A 22755-nucleotide genomic window follows, 5' to 3' on the forward strand; every position below is an offset into this window, starting at 1 on the left:
GGAACCACTATTCCTTCAAACATACCCATTTTTGCTTTCCGAGATAATGTTCTCGACTTCCACACATTCTTCAAGGCCCCCAGGATTTTCGCCCCCTCCCCCACCCTATGATCCACTTCTGCTTCCATGGTTCCATCCGCTGCCAGATCCACTCCCAGATATCTAAAACACTTCACTTCCTCCAGTTTTTCTCCATTCAAACTCACCTCCCAATTGACTTGACCCTCAACCCTACTGTACCTAATAACCTTGCTCTTATTCACATTTACTCTTAACTTTCTTCTTCCACACACTTTACCAAACTCAGTCACCAGCTTCTGCAGTTTCTCACATGAATCAGCCACCAGCGCTGTATCATCAGCGAACAACAACTGACTCACTTCCCAAGCTCTCTCATCCCCAACAGACTTCATACTTGCCCCTCTTTCCAAAACTCTTGCATTTACCTCCCTAACAACCCCATCCATAAACAAATTAAACATATATTAAATATATATATATATATATATATATATATATATATATATATATATATATATATATATATATATATATATGTTGGGGTGAAGAGGGTGGTGAGAGTAAGTGATCTTGGGAAGGACACTTGTGTGAGGAAGTACCAGGAGAGACTGAGTACAGAATGGAAAAAGGTGAGAACAATGGAAGTAAGGGGAGTGGGGGAGGAATGGGATGTATTTAGGGAATCAGTGATGGATTGCGCAAAAGATGCTTGTGGCATGAAAAGAGTGGGAGGTGGGTTAATTAGAAAGGGTAGTGAGTGGTGGGATGAAGAAGTAAGATTATTAGTGAAAGAGAAGAGAGAGGCATTTGGACGATTTTTGCAGGGAAAAAATGCAATTGAGTGGGAGATGTATAAAAGAAAGAGACAGGAGGTCAAGAGAAAGGTGCAAGAGGTGAAAAAGAGGGCAAATGAGAGTTGGGGTGAGAGAGTATCATTAAATTTTAGGGAGAATAAAAAGATGTTCTGGAAGGAGGTAAATAAAGTGCGTACATGTGTATGGGGGGGGGTTGGGCCATTTCTTTCGTCTGTTTCCTTGCGCTACCTCGCAAACGCGGGAGACAGCGACAAAGTATAATAAAAAAAATACAAAAATATATGTATATATATATATATATATATATATATATATATATATATATATATATATATATATATATATATATATATAAATGTGAATAAGAGCAAGGTTATTAGGTACAGTAGGGTTGAGGGTCAAGTCAATTGGGAGGTAAGTTTGAATGGAGAAAAACTGGAGGGAGTAAAGTGTTTTAGATATCTGAGAGAGGATCTGGCAGCGGATGGAAACATGGAAGCGGAAGTGAATCATAGGGTGGGGGAGGGGGCGAAAATCCTGGGAGCCTTGAAGAATGTGTGGAAGTCGAGAACATTATATCGGAAAGCAAAAATGGCTATGTTTGAAGGAAAAGTGGTTCCAACAATGTTGTATGGTTGCGAGGCGTGGGCTATGGATAAAGTTGTGCACAGGAGGGTGGATGTGCTGGAAATGAGATGTTTGAGGACAATGTGTGGTGTGAGGTGGTTTGATTGAGTAAGTAATGTAAGGGTAAGAGAGATGTGTGGAAATAAAAAGAGCGTGGTTGAGAGAGCAGAAGAGGGTGTTTTGAAATGGTTTGGGCACATGGAGAGAATGAGTGAGAAAAGATTGACCAAGAGGATATATGTGTCGGAGGTGAAGGGAACAAGGAGAAGTGGGAGACCAAATTGGAGGTGGAAAGATGGATTAAAAAAGATTTTGAGTGATCGGGGCCTGTACATGCAGGAGGGTGAAAGGCGGGCAAGGAATAGAGTGAATTGAATCGATGTGGTATATCGGGGTTGACGTGCTGTCAGTGGATTGAATCAGGGTATGTGAAGCATCTGGGGTAAACCATGGAAAGTTGTGTGGGGCCTGGATGTGGAAAGGGAGCTGTGGTTTCGGGCATTATTGCATGACAGCTAGCGACTGAGTGTGAACGAATGGGGCCTTTGTTGTCTTTTCCTAGCGCTACCTTGCACACATGAGGGGGTGGGATGGTATTTCATATGTGGCGGGGTGGCGATGGGAATGAATAAAGGCTGACAGTGTGAATTGTGTGCATGGGTATATATGTATGTGTCTATGTGTGTATATATATGTGTACATTGAGATGTATAGGTATGTATATTTGCGTGTGTGGACGTGTATGTATATACATGTGTATGGGGGTGGGTTGGGCCATTTCTTTTGTCTGTTTCCTTGCGCTACCTCGTAGATGTGGGAGACAGCGACAAAGCAAAATGATTAAATAAAATAAATATATATTCCACTGACAGTAAGTATGAATTATGTACATATGTTTTCATACTATTCGCCATTTCCCGCGATAGCGAGGTAGCGTTAAGAACAGAGGACTGGGCCTTTGAGGGAATATCTTCACCTGGCCCCCTTCTCTGTTCCTTGTTTTGGAAAATTAAAAAAAAAAAACGAGAGGGGAGGATTTCCAGCCCCCCGCTCCCTTCCCTTTTAGTCGCCTTCTACGACACGCAGGGAATACGTGGGAAATATTCTTTCTCCCCTATCCCCAGGGATATGTATATATATATATATATATATATATATATATATATATATATATATATATATATATATATATATATATATATATATTATCCCTGGGGATAGGGGATGAAGAATACTTCCCACTTATTCCCTGCGTGTCGTAGAATGCGACTAAAAGGGAGGGAGGAGGAGGCTGGAAATCCTCCCCTCTCGTTTTTTTTTTTCTTTTTTTTTAATTTTCCAAAAGAAGGAACAGAGGGGGCCAGGTGAGGATATTCCACAAAGGCCCAGTCCTCTGTTCTTAACGCTACCTCGCTAATGCGGGAAATGGCGGATAGTTTAAAAGAAAAAAAAAGAAATATATATATATATATGTTGGATCTGGCAGCGGATGGAACCATGGAAGCGGAAGTGGATCATAGGATGGGGGAGGGGGCGAAAATCCTGGGAGCCTTGAAGAATGTGTGGAAGTCGAGAACATTATCTCGGAAAGCAAAAATGGGTATGTTTGAAGGAATAGTGGTTCCAACAATGTTGTGTGGTTGCGAGGCATGGGCTATGGATAGAGTTGTGCGCAGGAGGATGGATGTGCTGGAAATGAAATGTTTGAGGACAATGTGTGGTGTGAGGTGGTTTGATCGAGTAAGTAACGTAAGGGTAAGAGAGATGTGTGGAAATAAAAAGAGCGTGGTTGAGAGAGCAGAAGAGGGTGTTTTGAAATGGTTTGGGCACATGGAGAGAATGAGTGAGGAAAGACTGACCAAGAGGATATATGTGTCGGAGGTGGAGGGATCGAGGAGAAGTGGGAGACCAAATTGGAGGTGGAAAGATGGAGTGATAAAGATTTTGTGTGATCGGGGCCTGAACATGCTGGAGGTTGAAAGGAGGGCAAGGAATAGAGTGAATTGGATCAATGTGGTATACCGGGGCTGACGTGCTGTCAGTGGATTGAATCAGAGCATGTGAAGCGTCTGGGGTAAACCATGGAAAGCTGTATAGGTATGTATATTTGCGTGTGTGGACGTATGTATATACATGTGTATGGGGGTGGGTTGGGCCATTTCTTTCGTCTGTTTCCTTGCGCTACCTCGCAAATGCGGGAGACAGCGACAAAAAAAAAAATATATATATATATATATATATATATATATATATATATATATATATATATATATGTGTCGGAGGTGGAGGGAACGAGGAGAAGAGGGAGACCAAATTGGAGGTGGAAAGATGGAGTGAAAAAGATTTTGTGTGATCGGGGCCTGAACATGCAGGAGGGTGAAAGGAGGGCAAGGAATAGAGTGAATTGGAGCGATGTGGTATACCGGGGTTGACGTGCTGTCAGTGGATTGAATCAAGGCATGTGAAGCGTCTGGGGTAAACCATGGAAAGCTGTGTAGGTATGTATATTTGCGTGTGTGGACGTATGTATATACATGTGTATGGGGGTGGGTTGGGCCATTTCTTTCGTCTGTTTCCTTGTGCTACCTCGCAAACGCGGGAGACAGCGACAAAAGCAAAAAAAAAAAAAATATATATATATATATATATATATATATATATATATATATATATATATATATATATATATGTATATATGGAAGCGGAAGTGAATCACAGGGTGGGGGAGGGGGCGAAAATGCTGGAAGCCTTGAAGAATGTGTGGAAGTCGAGAACATTATCTCCGAAAGCAAAATGGGCTATGTTTGAAGGAATAGTGTTTCCAACAATGTTGTATGGTTGCGGGGCGTGGGCTATGGATAGAGTTGTGTGCAGGAGGGTGGATGTGCTGGAAATGAAATGTTTGAGGACAATATGTGGTGTGAGGTGGTTTGATCGAGTAAGTAATGTAATGGCAAGAGAGATGTGTGGAAATAAAAATAGCGTGGTTGAGAGAGCAGAAGAAGGTGTTTTGAAATGGTTTGGGCACATAACCATTTGTACCAACTGTAATGCTTACCATTTGTACCTTCTGTAATGCTTACCATTTGTACCTACTGTAATGCTTAACATTTGTACCTACTGTAATGCTTACATAACCATTTGTACCAACTGTAATGCTAACATAATCATTTGTACGGACTGTAATGCTTACCATTTGTACCTACGGTAATACTTACCATTTGTACTTACTGTAATGCTTACCATCTGTACGTACAGTAATGCTAACATAACCATTTGTACCTACTGTAATGCTTACCATTTGTACCGACTGTAATGCTTACATAACCATTTGTACCTACTGTAATACTTACCCTTTGTACCTACTGTAATGCTTACCATTTGTACCTACTGTAATGCTTTCATAACCATTTATACCTAGTGTAATACTTACCATTTGTACCTTCTGTAATGCTTACATAACCATTTGTACAGACTGTAATGCTTACCATTTGTACCTACTATAATACTTACCATTTGTACCTGCTGTAATGCTAACATAACCATTTGTACCGACTGTAATGCTTACCATTAGTACCTACTGTAATGCTTACATAACCATTTGTACCTTTTGTAATGCTTACCATTTGTACCAACTGTAATGCTTACCATTTGTACCTACTGTAATGCATAACATTTGTACCTACTGTAATGCTTACCATTTGTACCTACTGTAATGCTTACCATTTGTACCTACTGTAATGCTAACATAACCATTTGTACCTACTGTAATGCTAACATAAACATTTGTACGGACTGTAATGCTTACCATTTGTACCTACTGTAATACTTACCATTTGTACCTACTGTAATGCTAACATTACCATTTGTACCGACTGTAATGCTTACCATTTTTACATACTGTAATGCTTACATAACCATTTGTACGGACTGTAATGCTTACCATTAGTACCTACTGTAATGCTTACATAACCATTTGTACTTAATGTAATGCTTACTATTTGTACCTACTGTAATGCTTACATAACCATTTGTACCTACTGTAATGCTTACATAACCATTTGTACCTACTGTAATGCTTCCATAACCATTTGTACCTACTGTAATGCTTACATAACCATTTGTACCTACTGTAATGCTTACATAACCATTTGTATCGACTGTAATGCTTACCATTTGTGCATACTGTAATGCTTACATAACCATTTGTAGTTCCTGTAATGCTTACATAACCATTTGTACCTACTGTAATGCTAACATAACCTTTTGTACCTAATTGAATGCTAACATAACCATTTGTACCTACTTTAATGCTTACATAACCATTTGTACCTACTGTAATGCTTACCATTTGTACCTACTGTAATGCTTACCATTTGTACCTACTGTAATGCTTACCATTTGTACCTACTGTAATGCTTACATTAAAAGTTTCCATGAAGAAGCTATCCTGTGTCAGACATGAGTGATCTTACAATAAGAAGTACTTGCTGGTGGTTGTAGTAGGAGACAATAAGAAATACTTGCTGGTGGACAATAAGAAATACTTGCTGGTGGTGGTGGTGGTGGTAGACAATGTTGACCTCCTACTCCTGAGCCAGACATGAGACAATAAGAAGTACTTGCTGGTGGTGGTGGTAGACAATGTGGACCTCCTACTCCTGATCCAGACATGTCATGTTGTTGGTCAACGTAAACAAACCTGAACCTTACATACGGCTCACATAACATTTCTCTATCGACGTACTTGAAATATTTTCTTGCTATCATGTAAGATTTTATGTTAATGATATTCATATGATATTACCGTTTCTCTTAATAATGTGAGTCAGTGTATATGAGGATGTGTGTATGTATGATGTTGTAGATCATGTACATGACACGGTTATGATGAAGAACAACACCATTTCCACTTTGCATTGTTATGGGGAAATTAGGAAGATTAAGACGCTCACAATTGATTCACATTCCATTTTGGAATGTTCTTATTTGGTGTCATACAGGAAGTGAGTCTGTCATGATGGCTTTGTGACGAAGGTTGGATAATCATGTATTTAAATGGTCAAATTGTACTTCATGGATCATTGGTACAATTGACAGCATTGTAAGATTTTCCATAGATGTACACATACAAGAGATCTTACACTCTGGTATGGAATGATGTCAAATTTAACAATACGGAATCACGTTTTCTACATTATAGAATAACGAAATTGTTACCATTGGATTCTGTATAATATATAAAGTTCATTTACTGTGGCATTTTAAGTTGAGCATCTTCAACACCGTCAATGTAAGATTCTCATAAAGTGGGCTAGGATTTGAAGTAGAGGGAAAACGTGAGATACAAACGAATACTTGAAGTTTGTATAATGGTTGAGTGAGACTCATCCTAGTAGACCAACAGTTGGGGCAAAGCCAGCAGCAACTCTCACTTTATCATGTTATTTTGCCGAGCATATTTGGAAAGTGATCATCTTGACACATTCAACTAACACTTGTACAGATTTTATCGAGAGAGATTTCTATGTCAGTATATCAACTGAATGAAACTGTGATGTCTAGAAAGGTATAATTTTCTTAATGTGTTTCACTGACTGCCGCCATGTGTCATAATTTTACTGAATATGAGTTGTACAAATAAGTTGTATGAGTTAAGATGTATACACAGATTCAGGGATCAAGTTATTACATATGAGATCTGTCCCACACAGGGTCAAGTTCTTATATCTCGACAGACAAACCAAACAAATTATGGTGCAGGAAGAGGAGTACATGTATGGATGATTAAATTTCATCAATAATAGATGCCGCAAGGTATGAGAAGCTTGAGGTTAGGCAGGTTGTATTTTTTCTTATATGTATTATAGAGGGATGTTAGTACCACGAAAGACTGAGTACAGAATGGCAAAAGATGAGAGCAAATGACATGAGGGGAGTGGGTAAGGAATGGGATGGATTTACGGGAGCAGTGATGACATGTCCAAGAGAGGCATGTGGCATGTGAAAGGTGGGCAGATTAGAAAGTGTAGTTAATGGTGGGATGCATTATTAAAGTTGTTAGTGAGAGAAAAGAGAGTCTTTTGGACGATACTTTCAAGGAAGGAGTGCAAGTGACTGGGAAATGTATAAAGGACAGTGGCAGGAGGTCAAGAGGAAGCTGCAAGGGTTGAAAAGGGGGGCAAATTAGAGTTGTGGTGAGAATATCATTAAACTTTATGGAGAATAAAAAGATGTTTTGGAAGGTGATGAATATTGTGTGTAAGACAAGAGAACAAATGGGAACATCGGTGAAGGGGGCAAGAAGGGTTTTGATAACAGTTAGTTATGAAGTGAGAAGGAGATGGAGTGAGTATTTTGAAGGTTTGTTGAGTGTGTTAGATGATAGAGTGGCAGATATAGGGTGTTTTGGTCGGGGTGGTGTGCAAAGTGAGAGGGTCAGGGAGAATGGTTTGGTTAAGAGAGAAGAGGTAGTGAAAGCTTTCTGAAGATGAAATCTGGCAAGGTGGAGAGTATGGATGGTATTGCAGTGGAATTTATAATGAAAGTGGGTGACTGTGTTGTTGATTGGTTGGTAAGGATAATTAATGTATGTATGGAACATGGTGAAGTGCCTGAGAATTGGCAGAATGCATGCATAGTGCCATTGTACAAAGGCAAAGTGGATAAAAGTGAGTGCTCAAATTACAGAGATATAAGCTTGTTGAGTATTCCTGTGAAATTATATGGGGGGGTATTGATTGAGAGGGCGAATGCTTGTACAGAGCATCAGATTGGGGAAGAGCAGTGTGGTTTCAGAAGTGGTAGAGGATGTGTGGATCAGGTGTTTGCTTTGAAGAATGTATGTGAGAAATACTTAGAAAAGCAAAAGGATTTGTATGTAGCATTTATGGATCTGGAGAAGGCATATGATAGAGTTGATAGAGATGCTCTGTGGAAGGTATTAAGAATATATGGTGTGGGAGGCAAGTTGTTAGAAACAGTGGAAAGTTTTTACTAAGAATGTAAGGCATGTGTACGTGTAGGAAGAGAGGAAAGTGATTGGTTCTCAGTGAATGTAGGTTTGCGGCAGGGGTGTGTGATGTCTCCATGGTTGTTTAATTTGTTTATGGATGGGGTTGTTAGGGAGGTGAATGCAAGAGTTTTGGAAAGAGGGTCAAGTATGCAGTCTGTTGTGGATGAGAGAGCTTGGGAAGTGAGTCAGTTGTTGTTCGCTGATGATACAGCGCTGGTGGCTGATTCGTGTGAGAAACTGCAGAAGCTGGTGACTGACTTTGGTAAAGTGTGTGAAAGAAGAAAGCTGAGAGTAAATGTGAATAAGAGTAAGGTTATTAGGTACAGTAGGGTTGAGGGACAAGTCAGTTGGGAGGTAAGTTTGAATGGAGAAAAACTGGAGGAAGTGAAGTGTTTTAGATATCTTGGAGTGGATCTGGCAGCGGATGGAACCATGGAAGCGGAAGTGAATCATTGGGTGGGGGAGAGGGCAAAAGTTCTGGGAGCGATGAAGAATGTGTGGAAGTCAAGAACGTTATCTCGGAAAGCAAAAATGGGTATGTTTGAAGGAAGAGTGTTTCCAACAATGTTATATGGTTGCAAGGCGTGGGCTAGAGTTATGCGGAGGAGGGTGGATGTGCTGGAAATGAGATGTTTGAGGACAATATTTGGTGTGAGGTGGTTTGATCGAGTAAGTAATAATTGGGTAAGAGATGTGTGGTAATATAAAGAGTGTGTTTGAGAGAGCAGAAGAGGGTGTTTTGAAATGGTTTGGGCACATGGAGAGAATGAGTGAGGAAAGATTGACCAAGAGGATATATGTGTCGGAGGTGGAGGGAACGAGGAGAAGAGGGAGACCAAATTGGAGGTGGAAAGATGGAGTGAAAAAGATTTTGTGTGATCGGGGCCTGAACATGCAGGAGGGTGAAAGGAGGGCAAGGAATAGAGTGAATTGGAGCGATGTGGTATACCGGGGTTGACGTGCTGTCAGTGGATTGAATCAAGGCATGTGAAGCGTCTGGGGTAAACCATGGATAGCTGTGTAGGTATGTATATTTGCGTGTGTGGACGTATGTATATACATGTGTATGGGGGTGGGTTGGGCCATTTTCTTTCGTCTGTTTCCTTGCGCTACCTCGCAAACGCGGGAGACAGCGACAAAGCAAAAAAAAAAAGAGTAAAATTATGAAAGACGAGTTATGGTCATGGCAAAACTGTATTTCTAAAACGTGTACTTTGTATACGTGCAGACGAAAACTTAGGCGCCAGCCAACGCCACCTACATTCATTACGCAGCAATATCGTACTCTGAGGTTCCAGTTAGCATTAAAGGTCCTTTATAGCTTTCCTATCATCTGTTTTTAGGCATTGGGAGCTACTATACCTTCAAGGATACCCATTTTCACCTTCCCAAAGGTCGCTTCGCTTTCCACACTTTGCTCGGTGTTCCCAGAACATTCACCCACTCACACACCTTGTAACTCATCTCCACTTCTAAGGTTCCATTCGCTGTCCCAGGTATCTAAAACACCCCACTTTCTCCTTTTTTTCCAATTGAAACTCGCACTTCAGGTAACCTGTCTCTTTGTACTGCTAAACCTGAATAACCATGCTTTTATCCACATTTACTCTCACGTTTCTCCTTTCATACACTCTCCCAAACTCTGACACCAACTTCTGCAGTTTCCCATGCGAATGTGTCTCGCTCTCTTATCTTTTTCGGTTACTTCTGATAGATATTCCCCTGGACACTCTCCATGTCAGTGCTGAGTGTGGTAGTAGAGTGCGGTATGTCTGTTCATAGTGCCCACACCACACCTGCAGCTTTCCATTCCTCCCAGTAACCTTGGTAACGTGATTACGTGTGTCATTACTGTGTTCGTAGTTATGTCGCTCCTTGTTGTCTGAGCATCACCTTGAGGGGTATCGTCTCTGGTGCTTGTGATCTGGCATGGTCCAGGTGTCTGGTCCTTTCTTAAGGACAGGGACGGTGTATATGGTTATCTTTGCATCGAGAGGAATATGAGGAACTATGAGGATCAGATACAGGGCTCATGAGTCTTGACTTTACTTAGAAAGTCTTTGTTATTATTCAGTGCATCTGAAACGAGGTTCATGGCACGATCTAGGGTGAACCTAAAACAAAGTTCGAAGCAAATCTGAATCTGAAGGTTCATGGTGGGATCTTGGGTGAACCTGAAGTAAAGTTCGCGGCAAGGTTCATTAGTGAACCTGAAGTAAGGTTCATAATGGGATCTTGGATAAACCTTAAGCAAAATTATTAGCTGGGTCCAGCAGGGAACCCGAAGCACGGATTGCACCTGGGTTAATGACTCGTCGTTGTTGAAATGTTGACGGTGCGAACCCGACACTGTCAGGCCGGGTTTCACAGCTGGACATTGGCAAAAAAAAAAAAAAAAAAGAATGGCTAACGTCAGAATTTACTACTACAAGGAATATATAACCTCGTAAAAACAACCCAGTTTCTCTTAATTTCACAAGTGCATGTGATGCTGTAATCATACATATGGATTCGCCAATAATGAAGTGTACAAATAAGAGATACGTTATTGTGAGGTCTTGCTATTGGTTCATCCTCCGTATCGAAGCACCAGTCGGTGGGCGGGCTAGTTCAGGCGTCATCAATATTGTACTGATGGAAGATTGTCTTATTTACCTGAGTCCTGGAGAACTGTCGTTTGTTAATTTTGCTCTTTAGTTTATCTCATTTATGAATAAAAAGAAAAAGTTTGACCTACTACCGTGTAATTGTACCTTGACGATAAGAGGTAGTTAAGAGCAGTCGTTGTCGCCCAGCAAATGTAAACAAAGCATTGTGGCCGATAATTGGTGCAGCTGAAGTCTCCCATAATGCCACCACCGCTGCCGGTACTCCAGATAGAAGTAGGGTTAACGTCAGCTGGACGAGCGGGTCGCGGTGTGTGTTGATCTCTGTGTTTGTCGAGAAGTATATTCAAACTGGGATGCTGTGGGAAACATCTGATCGTGTGGAAGTGTGCAGAGAATATGTACAGACAACAGCCTAAGTGAGAGTAATGTTTGTGCTGGTATTACATCTGCCAGTACCAGGACTCGTGTTCGTTGCAGGATGTGGCAGGTCAGTGATGTGTGGACACGTTGGGCTCGAACTATCTACGTAAATATCATGTACACTGTGGTAAATATTTAGATAAGTTCTGAGTTTATATGGTGTGAGGAATATTACGATAATGATCGTTCATACGTGCCACTCGGAGTTGGACGAATATGTTACGACTTTAAGTAAGAATTGTTAACGTTCGGTCGTATAATGGAATGTTATCCGTGTCTTTGTACCACCACATCCAAAAGGTATTTAAGGTTATATGTGTATGGGATTATCTAGTTTCATAATTTTGAAGATGCCTATTTCAGCAAGTAGGTTAACATTAACGCCATTATTATAGCTTAGTTTCCTTATAAAGTTTCACAGGTTTTTCTTGAACCTTTACAATACAACTAAACAAGAAATTGTATATTTTTCTTAATTCTGATATATTTTTCTCTCATTTTTCAGGTATGTTTTGTGTATAATATTTTCGTGTGAGGGTCGTCCGTAATACTCGGACATTTCTGTTGATTCATCATGCTAGAATCTCGCCCACGTCCAGGTGAGATCCTTCATGTATTCTGGGAAACGTTTATTTTTTTCCGCTTATCCATGAAGGAGTTGATAAAATTTTTACTTGATTTTAGTGTTTCGGTGTTGATTTCCTCCACTAGTCTTTCTGTAGCTGGTTGTCTGGTCATTTGGGTATTTACGCTAATGTTTTTCTAAAAAATTTCTGATCGATCCAGACTTGCTGCATTCAGATCTGGCTTTCAAAGTCATGTAGGACGTCATTATTTTGCGCAGTGCATAAGTTGACTGGAAACGTTACCATTTCCTAATATATACATTTATGTAACGACCAAAGAAAAATAATGCAGTTATCCATGAACGCATTATGGTTATTCACAGATAATGTAACCTAACAACGTGCGTTGCCCATCTTCGTCTCCCATCTTCACACCAAAATACAATTAGTAGAAGATTTTCACTTGGTGTGATATTTGTTTGTGATTTAGGCGTAAAAACTCCATTTACACAGCAGAAATTGTCCTGTCCATTGATGTAAGAGCTTGGAAGCCTTTTTCGTTCTGAAAGTGAAAGTAACAGTAAGCGCGATAAGATATAGCAAACCATTGAACACAACACATCGGTTTTCATGTACAGTAACAAAATCCTGCTTTTCTCTTCCTTCCATTACCTCCTCGCTGCCACACACTGCATGAGGGAAGCGCCACACCGCTGCTGCTTCACTTGTCATACAGCGCAGGACGTATTAAGTATTTGAGTCGCGTTGTGCCTTTATTTTTCATTTTTGATGTCTTGTTAAAATTGTATGTAGGAACTTCGTTTATGCTATTATTTTTTTTTTTTTTTAACTATTATTGTCATCGTTATTTCTGGGAGAAACATCGCAGTATTATAATCCGGAGCAGTTCGTCTTGTTTAAATACGGAAATGACGTAAAATAAAAAGTGTACAAGACCTTTGAGTTCCACACAGTGGGTGGGGTGGTTGGGCTTTAGAAATAGGGAAATACTGGATTATAAATATATAAACTGACACACCACCGTCCTACCTTAACCTAACGTAACTCGAAACGTAATCAATCCCAGACTAACTTAACATTACGAAGTCTAACGACCCAAAACAAGACCAAACACAATTTAGTCAACGTTACGAAGTCTAACGTTAGCCAAGCGTTACCTAAAGATTACCGTTAGTAAGACTATTAACGATTATCAAACCTAACCAAACCTATTGTAACAATTTCCTACCCATAACGAAGGAACCACTAACAAACTTATTGTGAATGATGCAACATGGAGGAGGAATTGATTGAATCGGTAACTCGTCGTGACTGCCACATATCCGACTGCGCGTTTACCATAGACAGGACATCCCCCGATGGTTTACTTTTATTTTCCTTTCTGCCATATCTTTTTTCTTTTAACTAACCTCGGAAAAGTCCTTGTGATGGTATATTGTTTATATAGCCGCCATGATATCCAGCAAGATGTAACAGTTTTTACTATTATCTAGTGTTTACATTAATTCTTATGGTGTCTTGGATGGTTAAAGGTTCATTGTAGAATGGATCTCTCGTTCTCTAAATGACGACAGAGGACCATACTCTCAAAAGGTTTAGCATAACATCTCGTAGATATAAAGGGTAGTTGGTTGTTTGGGTATTAGGATGATACTAGTAGTCGTCCTAGAGGTAATCTGCCACTTGACTCTTATATATAGTGGAGGATTGCGTAGTAATGTAGCAGGTGGTACCATCCTCCCGGGCTACGGCAAGTTCACGGTGGGTAACTCGGATCATAATGTTCCTTGTTCATCGTAAATTGAATTAGTGTATTATCTCTGCTCATCCTTAACATATCTGCATTTCAGAAGTTAGATTTACAAAGCAGGACGTAATAGGCATAAGTGTTAGTAAGTTCTGTATTGTTGGTTTGCATGACTGACTCTCATAAATATTATTTTCTCCTAATGCTCTACCGATAGGCGTTTATGTATTCGGTCCATTAACAAATAGTGAAGATTTTCCGAGTTCGGTCATCGCTGCCGGGCAGTTGTTACAGTAAATGAACGAAATTTTCGTTGCAGGTTTCCTTGGCGATTTTTTTTTCTTGGATAAGTTTAGTTTTATCGTCTGATACACTTGGATCAGTGTTTCTCAAGCTTTCATGACTCTCGCCTGTTGGCTTTCACGAAATACTCGCTCACCCCCCCGCCCCCATTTCTTTTGAAGAATTTGACATTTTGTGTTGTGTTTTAGTATTGAGGATCAGCTAGTTCGTAATTTATGTAGCTTTGTATCTCGTGAGCATGGATGAAGACAAATTAGATAGAAATAATGTCAAAACATAACATGTATCAAGTGTATAAGTATTCATTTTGGCCAACACTTAGGTGAGCCAAAGCCAAATTACACCCAATATCATAGAAACCAAAAACACGTTAAATCTTGTAAACCCATTAGAACAAACAAATCATATGCAAACGAATTAAAACTGTCGAATCTAATATTCAACTATTACCATACTGGAATTAAAGGATGATTTGAATCTTGTGCATTCAGCGAGGTGGATGCTGCTGCCATTCTTTCAGAAATTATAGGTTTCAGGGATAAAAGAGCACTACGCAAGTAGTTTTCTAAGATTCGTTAGATTACGCTGTTTTGTGTCCAGTACAATGAGAGTTGAAAAGCCAACTTGGCAGAGATAAATAGAAGAGAAAATCCTGAAACGAAGTGCTCCCTCGCCAAGTTTTGGGTAGACTGGGAGTTATTTGACCCAGAGCTCTTCCATACTCATGGTTTCAAACTTATCATTTGCACTCTCATAAATTCGATGGCTGCTTCTTGCACAGGATTCGTTAACTACCCCACATCAATGTTAAATGGATACCACGCCAATTTCCAACACAAAGATATGGAAAATGGCGCATAGATTCCTCGGCAACGGAATCCAGATGAGATAGATTTTTTCTTTGTGTCCAGACCATACTGATCATGATCTTTCCTGTCAGCATGGAGTTCCTTGAGATGAGACTATGAAAATGTTCTGCCGTTTCCAAAACAGAGTTTTCTCCTCCTTGAGACATCTGATTACATCATAATGCACAATGATTGCCTTTCTTGTAATTGTAAATTGAGTTTGTTGATAGTCTCGGAAATATGTACAAGGTACGCTAGTGAAAACTAAATCTTTTCGCTTGTAAATGCGTCATACAGATCTTGTTTCTGGCTTTATTGGGAAGAGTTGCTTTTCATATTTGCCACGTTCATAGAGCCAACTCGACACGATTCCTTTTCAAGGCCAGCGGGCTTCCATGTGGAAGCAGGAGAATTTTATGATCAGCAACTAAATCTGTGCAGAGAGCTGCAAAGAGGCCAGAATATAAACATCTTCACAAAATAATCAACTTCTATTAACCAATTCAATGAATTGCGTAGGTCATCTTGAAAGATGAATTACATGTTTTCTTAAAGGGTTTTACCAGCAAGTGCTCATCTGTGGATGAGGCAAGAGTCCCATTTATGGCTCCATTCTTTTCTTTGACCAATTCTATGAATCCCCAACGAGAGACAAGCATTGTTAGGGCACAGTCATTGGACACTCCGACATACGTTTCCCATGGAAGATAATTTTCTTGGGGAACTTTCAAAGATACTAGAAGCTTTTCACGTGGTCTCCAGTGCTTTCCAGAGAAAGATTCTTTCACAGCTCCTTCATCCTCTAATGTAGGATAAACAAGCAGTTGAAAGCTTTGGTCAGCATCAGTGGTTTTGTTGTACTGTTCCAAAGCGCTGGGATTCTCATTTGTATAATTTGTACTTTGTCATCTAGAAGTTCATCAACGCGACGCTTCAGTGTTACCAGAAAGTGACATCTTGGATAACTTTTTGTGGATCTGCGCCAAGCACAATATTTGTAGGTCTCGAGCATGATTTCATTAATCTCTTCAATAGTGAGCCGCCGCCTTTGCTTTGGCAATAAGCAGTGACAACTCGTAAGATGCTTCCACCACTTTGAACGATTCCTGGTGAAAAGCTGCCGTGGTGTCCACAGTCATGTTTCAATTCTGTCTGGCTCTAAAGAACTTCTTTAGCTGGCCTTTGGTTGCTTTGTGGTTTGAATTTCGCGGTAATGACTTTAATATTGTTGTCAGGAATATGTGTGAGGAATTGATAACCAATGCTCGAGACAACCTGGGCTAGTTAAAGGGATTTTTAAGTAGGAGAAATTTGACATTAAACGTAATAGTTGGGAATAAGTGGTCTTCTGTGAGGAAGGATAAGTGTATGACTTGACTGGGTCAAAGTGGTTGGGTCTACTTTGTATGTACTGTGCAACTATCTGAGTGTTGGGGATGTGGTTGATAAATACCCTTCCAATGTTTCTAAAAGATGTTGAGTGTCTTGAAGGTTTTGATGTTAAGTGCTATTTTTTTTAGCCTGTTGACGTCTGTTTTGGGTGTACTTTTGAATTAATGGATTTGCTTCTACAAGTCTTGAGATTGTGTTTTTTTCTCTGCTGTGGTGATTACTGAATTCTTAGGCTCTGTCTAAGGCTGTTCATTATGTGGTTGCTCTGAGGTTGTTCATTATGTGGCTGCTTAGGGTAGTGAGATCCCAGTGTGATAGGCCTAATCGGTGTCAGTTTTGGTCAAATCATCGACGGTAGCACCAGAGAAGACTTGGTTTTGGTAGAAGGGAAGGAGTAGTATCTTGGGGAGAGTGTGATTTGGAGACTGTTGACAGCTGCATATGATTTGCTGATGTATGTGCTCTATCTCTGTGTCTGTGAATGTGACGGATTGATAATGACAATTTTTCGCGTATGTGTGATTAGTGAGTTTCTGAAAGTGTCCCAGTGGGACTTCTTGTAATGATAATGAGGTTATTAGATGAGAGTTGAAGGTAGAAGGGAATGTAATCGGAACCCCATAGAGACCTGTGAGATAGAAATTGAAGGTAATTGCTGCCCCACTGCTGAAGACAATGTCTGGTCTGCTTTTACGTGTTCAAGGAGATTAGCGGTCAGGCGGTGGTTATTGTAGTAGCCGAACACGTTGGATTGCAATATTTTAGGTATCTTATTTTTGGAAAAAATCAAATGATTTAAGTTTGCCTAGATAACCCAATTTCATTCGATTGTGATTATTTTTGACGAGTTGTCTGGTCATGGGTCGAGGACGGTCTGGGGTTTGACGGGAAGTGTCTTCGTCGAGGTATTGAATTTCAATGTTGGAAAGTGTATTGATGGAGAAGTTATCGTATGAGTTAACGGTCTGATTCTGGAGGTCCTCCAGGAAGACCAGCTTCAGTGTGGGGGAGGAAGGAGGAGAGGAATTGATATGTGGGGACCTGGAGTAAGTGATGGTCTGGGAGGTGATGGGAGTCGTGGTAAAGAATGTAGAATTTTAGGGAAATTGAGGAAAGCTTTGCAGTAGTGCTGGTGGTGGCCAGGGACGTTGGATTTGTGATAGAGCTTAGGGAAGCGGGGATGTCAGGATGATTGGTAAGATTTTTAGTGTGGAGTGAGTGGTTGTTGGGAAGGGAAGCAACAAGTTCAGGAGTCTTTAACGTTGGTAGGTTGTTGTGTGTTGTAAGTAAAAAAAAAGAAAAAAAAAATAAATCGTAACTTCTTTGCTCAGGAAAATGGATTTTAAAAAAACCTACATGCATTTTTGTTTGAAGCGTGAGGAAGTCATTGAAATTTGTTTGGAGTTTCTAGAGACTATGAAAAGGTCCAGATGTTTCCGAAGCAGTTTTCTCCTTGAAACTTTTGATTGCATAATACGCTATGATAATTGCGTTTCTAACTTGTAGATTGAGGTTGTTGATACCCAGAAATGTGCACAAGGTACGCTCGTGAAAACTAAAACTTTTCTCCTGTAAATGCGTCTTACAGTTCTACTTGTTTATGGCTTTATTGAAAAGAATTGCTCTCTCTCTTGCGTTCATAGAGCCGACCCTGCATATATCATTTTGAAGGTCAGATGACATCCATGTGGAAACGGGAGAGCTTTGTGATGAGGTCCAACATCTGTGCAGAGATGCAAAGTATATAAAGAGCTCTTTACAAAATAAACAACTTTTATTGCCAAATTCAACAAATTGTGTAGGTCATTAGGAAGTTGAATTACTTATGTTTTCTGTAGAGTCTTGGCAGCAAGTGCTCCTCTGTGGATGATGCAAGAGTCCCAGTTACGGATCCATTCATTTCTTTGAACAATTCTATGAATCCGAGCGAGACATAAGCATCGTGCACAGTCATTGCAGACTCCGACAATCGTTTCCCACGAAATGTAATTCTCCTGAAAAAAAGACTTTCATTGATACCGGAAGCTTTTCATGTGGTCTCCAGTGCTTTCGAGAAAATCATTTCGTATTTCGCAACTCCATCCTCTAATCGAGGATAAACAAGCAGTTGAAAGCTTTGATCAGCATCAGTGGTTTCATCGTACTGTGTTCCAAAACAGTGGGATTATCTGTATCATGATTCGTTTTGTAATGTCTAAAAGTTCATCAACGCAACGCTTCAATGTGTTACCAAAAAGTGAAATCTTGGGTAACTTTTTGTGGCTCTGCGCCGCTAAGCACAATATTTGCATGACTACAAGAATGATTTCAAGTCTTCAATAAAGTGAGCCTTCTTTGCTTTGGCAATAAGCATTGACAACTCATAAGATGGTTCCACCACTTTGAACGACTCCTGGTGAAAAGCTCCTGTGATGTCCAACGTCATATGTTTCAACTCTTTCATTAAAATGTCTGGCTGCGAAGAACTTTTTTACCTTAAGTCTGGGTGCGACAAACTTCTTTAGCTTGCCTTTAGTTGTCTTGTGGTGTGAAGAGCGCGGTAATACATTTAATGGTGTTATCAGGAATGTCAGAAATTGAAAACTAATGTCCGAGGTACCTGGGGCAACTTAAAGGGATTTTAGGAGAAATTAGACACCGTTGAACGTAATAGTTACCAGTAAGTGTATGATTTGATCTGGGTAAAAGTGACTGGGTCTACTTTGTAATTACCGTGCAACGATTTGAGTGTTCTTGTAAGGTAAGGGATTTGGCGATACGGTTGCAAAATACACGCCCAGTGTCTCTGATAGAACTTGACAATAACTCGAGGGTTTTGATGTCATATGCTATGTTTGGGATACGTTACTCTACATATTTCGACTTGTACATTTACTTAAGTTCTACTTATATGCCATCGACTTTTACATATACATATGTTTTATATACGTCATCGACTTGTACATCTACTTACGTTCTACTTATATGCCATCGACAGGTTAGGTTACGTAAGGCTTGAAATGATAATCATAGAAAATGGTGAAAATTAGTCCTTGTAGAAAATGGTAAACATTTTAGGGGTAACAGATACATGTTATGAATATTTTAGGGTTTAAAAAGTTGGGATATGTTTCTCTCTCTCTCTCTCTCTCTCTCTCTCTCTCTCTCTCTCTCTCTCTCTATATATATATATATATATATATATATATATATATTGACTTTTACATTTATTTACGTTTGATTTATTTGCCATTGACTTGTACGACTACTTACGTTTTATCTATAAACAATCGTCTTGTAAATTTACTTAGGTTTTTTTTATATGCCATCGAATTATACATTCACTTACGTTTTATTTTTATACCATCGACTTGTACATTTACTTATGTTTGATTTATTTGCCATCGACAGGTTAGGATATGTTAGGCTTGAAATAATGATCACAAAATGGTAGAAATTATTCATTGTTACACCTAAAAAGTTTACCATTTTCTACAAACACGTTATGAATTATCTAGTGTTTAAGAAGTTGGAATACGTTACTCTATACATATGTCTTGTACATACGTTTTATTTACATGCCATCGACAGGTTAGGTTACGTTAGGTTTGAATTGATAATCACAGAAAATGGTAGAAAATAGTAATTGTTGAAAATGCTAAAATTTTTAGTGGTAAGAAACATGTGAATTTTTTAGGGTTTAAGAAGTTGGGATACGCTACTCTATATATATATACTTGTACATTCACTTTCGTTTTTATAAGCCATCGACTTGTAAATTTCCATAAGTTTTATTTATATGCCATCGAATTATACATTCACTTACGTTTTATTTTTATACCAGCGACTCGTACATTTACTTACATTTTATTCATGTGCGATCGATAGTCTAGGTGACGTTGGGCTTGAAATCATAATCACAGAAAATGGTAAGTTATTCATTGTATACAATGGTAAACTTTTAAGGGTTAACAAACACATGTTAGGAATTTTTTAGTGTTTAAGAAGTTTGGATACGTTACTCTCTCTCTCTCTCTCTCTCTCTCTCTCTCTCTCTCTCTCTCTCTCTCTATATATATATATATATATATATATATATATATATATATATATATCGACTTTTACATTTACTTACCTTTTATTAACATACCGTCGACATGTACATTTACTTAAAATCTATTTATAAGCCATCGACCTGTACATTTACTTACGATTTATTTATATGACAACGAATTGTAATTTTACTTACATTTTATTTGTATGCCATCGACAGGTTAGGTTACGTTAGGCTTGAAATGATAATCACAGAAAATGGTAAAAATTAGTCATTGTAGAAAATGGTAAAATTTTTAAGGGTAAGAAACAAATGTTAGGAATTCTTTAGGGTTTGAGAAGTTGGGATACGTTACTCTACATACATTGCCTTGTACATTTACTTACGTTTTATTTATATGCCATCGACTCGTACATTTACTTACATTTTATATATAAGCCATTGACTTGTATAACTAGATGGCATATAAATAAACAGTAAGTAAATGTACATTTTCTTACGTTTTGTTTATATGCCAGCGACTCGTACATATACTTACGTTTTATTTATATGCCATCGATTTGTACATTTACTTTCGTTTTATTTGTATGCCATCGACTTGTATATTTACGTACGTTCCATTTATATGCCAGCGACTCTACATTTACTTACGTTTTATTCATATGACATCGACTTGTACATTTACTTTCGTTTTATTTATATACCATCGACATGTACATTTACTTACTATTTATTTATAAGCTATCGTCTTCTACATTTACTTACGTTATATTTATATGCCATCAACTTATACATGTACTTACGGTTTATTTATATGCCATCGAATTGTATATTAACTTGCTTTCTATTTATAAGCCATCGACTTGTACGAGTCACTGGCATATAAATAAAACGTAAGGAAATGTACATTTACTTGCGTTTAATTTACATGCCATTGACGGGTTAGGTTACGTTAATCTTGAAATGATAATCACAGAAAATGGTAAAAATTAGTCATTGTTACGCCAAAAAAAGTTTAACATTTTCTACAAACACGTTATGAATTTTTGGGTGGTTTAAGAAGTTGGAATACGTTACTCTATATATATCGACTTGTACATTTACTTTCGTTTTATTTATATACCATTCACTTGTACATTGTTTACGTTTTACTTATAAGCGATCGACTTGTACGTTTATTTACGTTTTATTTATATGCCATTAGATTATATATTTACTTACGTTTCATTTTTATGCCAGCGATTCGTATATTTACTTACATTTTATTTATATGCCAACCACATTTTAGGTTACGTTAAGCTTGAAATGATTATAATAGAAAATGGTAAAAATTGGTCTTTGTTACCCCTAAAAATTTTACCATTTTCTACAAACATATTGGATTTCTTAGGTGTGAGAAGTTGAGATACGTTACTCTGCATATATCGACTTTTACAATTACATATTGTTACAAATACTACTGGTCCTTGTTTTGCAAGGACGTTATAGATTTGTCAAGTGGCACAACTCAGGATAACACAATAATAAAGTTATGGGATTGAATTAAAGACCAGCATTACATTAAATCTACTTATAATGAAAGATTTCAAGTGTACAAAGATAGGCACATAAATCAAGCATGAAACATTACGTTAACATTGAAAGTGAGCTTAACATTGAACATAAGATAACATTCGTACATGACTTAACATTCCAGATAAGATTTCAAGCCAGGAGTTCTCTTTCCTCTAAGGCAGTTCTTCGATAACATTACACTGATAATTATAACGGGCTTACAGCACAACACTAGGGTAACGGGCTTATAGCACAGCAGGGCTTACAGGCTTACAACACAGCAGGACTTACAGCAGGGGACACCACCCACCTCGCTGGGCTTCAGAGAAAGGAATCAAGTCTCAGCGGGTGTTGTGGGTACCAGAAGACAAGTGTTCGCCCTTGCTGCTATAAACCTTACATTTCGATTGGCTATAGAAATATAGGGGAAGTTCTCATTGGTTGGAGGGTCCCAGAGTCTCGGCGTAGTTACACTCTCGTAAAATGCTGGGTGGACAGAAACTCCGAGCCAGCCTCAAGCATCACTCCTCGCCCTGATAAGAAATAGATACAAACACACACGTCTTCGTAACAATATCTTATATTTATATGCCATCGACTTTTATATATACTTACGTTTTATCTATATGCAATCGACTTGCACAATTAATTACGTTTTATTTATTTGCCAGCGACTCGAACATTACGTTTTGTTTATATGTCATCGACTTGTACATTTATTTACGTTTTATTTATATGCCATCGACAGGTTAGGTTACGTTAGGCTTGACATGATAATCACAGA

At 38.8% G+C, this 22755-nt stretch overlaps 1 protein-coding gene and 1 long non-coding RNA gene across 2 annotated transcripts in view; one reads left to right on the plus strand and one right to left on the minus strand.

Annotated features, from left to right (window-relative positions):
• Window positions 1-22755, minus strand: part of LOC139745978 (uncharacterized) — a 190255-nt gene that overhangs the window by 141124 nt on the left and 26376 nt on the right.
• Window positions 6278-12186, plus strand: LOC139745981 (uncharacterized). Its single transcript, XR_011712037.1, has 2 exons — window positions 6278-6469; window positions 12013-12186. It is a non-coding gene; the product is annotated as an uncharacterized lncRNA (long non-coding RNA).

The sequence above is a fragment of the Panulirus ornatus genome, chromosome 63 (genome assembly GCF_036320965.1).
Source record: "Panulirus ornatus isolate Po-2019 chromosome 63, ASM3632096v1, whole genome shotgun sequence".
Classification (NCBI taxonomy): domain Eukaryota; kingdom Metazoa; phylum Arthropoda; class Malacostraca; order Decapoda; family Palinuridae; genus Panulirus; species Panulirus ornatus.